The sequence below is a fragment of the Apaloderma vittatum genome, unplaced genomic scaffold, assembly GCF_000703405.1.
Source record: "Apaloderma vittatum isolate BGI_N311 unplaced genomic scaffold, ASM70340v1 scaffold16006, whole genome shotgun sequence".
Taxonomy (NCBI): Eukaryota; Metazoa; Chordata; class Aves; order Trogoniformes; family Trogonidae; genus Apaloderma; species Apaloderma vittatum.
This window is the reverse complement of record NW_009721426.1, coordinates 109,712-110,849: the sequence shown is the minus strand read 5'-3', so window position 1 is coordinate 110,849 and position 1,138 is coordinate 109,712.

Sequence of the window (1,138 nt, the reverse complement as noted above, 5' to 3'; positions counted from 1 at the left end):
CCCATCTAGGTCATTGTAGGAGTAAGTGCAAACATTTTAAGTGCTCATCAAAGTCCCTGTATGCTGCAGGTGAGGAAAATATAATTCCTTTGATAAGGGCACAGGTATCCATGACACCACTTTTCCAATAGTAAGCCTACAAAGATACCTGTGCCTGATTATTGGGGTGTTTCTGCTCTCACTTCAAAAATATTGACTCTCTATCGACTGATTCTCTGTGATTCAGTTACAGGGGAGAGGGGAGTTATAAATCAGAAACTGAAGTTATTTTCACTTACTTTGAACAGTCCAAATCGCTTTGAAATTTTTACTTAGACTGGGCCCTATTATGGGTATTACACTGAATAAAATAGAAGTATTGCAGTGAATACACAAACAATGTTGCAATAATTTGAGACTTTTACAGGTGCATTTTAATTTTTTTTTCTTTCTGGGCTCCTAGAATACATCTTAACACTATTCAGTGATCAGAGTAACTCATCAGAGGGGGAAGTAACTGTGTTCATACTCCATTCTTTTTGTGACAAAGCTGCAACAAGCATTGTGCTAGAGCTTCGCCTTCCTGGGTAACTTTCTGCATGTCAGTAAACACAGCCCTGCAGACTTCTATACACATGCTTAATTGTTTGTACAGGAATACACAGACTGAAGTCAATAGGAGAACTCATATGCTTAGAGTTAAGGACATGCTTAAATATTTCCGGGACTGAGGCCTGCCTTCTCCCAGTGGAGAATTGTGCTCTTACACAGGCTTTTCCCCCAGTGTGCTTGTATAAATCTGGCCCTTTAAGTTTTACAGAGCCGAATTGCTCCAGTTTTACCGTAGCCATTTTGCAACTGCTGGCTGCTGGGTGCCTGTTCTGTCTCCTAACTGGTTACTGCTACCTGTTATGCTTTTCCACAGCCCTCTCCTGCTTATCCCTGCATCTCACACATGTGATGATTGAAAAAGGTTCATCCAGGGGTAAGTCTGACTTTTCGTTTGTGTTTGATCATGGTGAAAATGCTGTAGCACATCACTTGCTAGTATTAAAAGAATGTCCATAACCTTGAAAAATTATTCTGTATCCAGGACTGAAGGGCAGGGTCTGTTCCAGTATGCAGCACTTAGCCAGATTACATTGATTAAGCAGTTTTC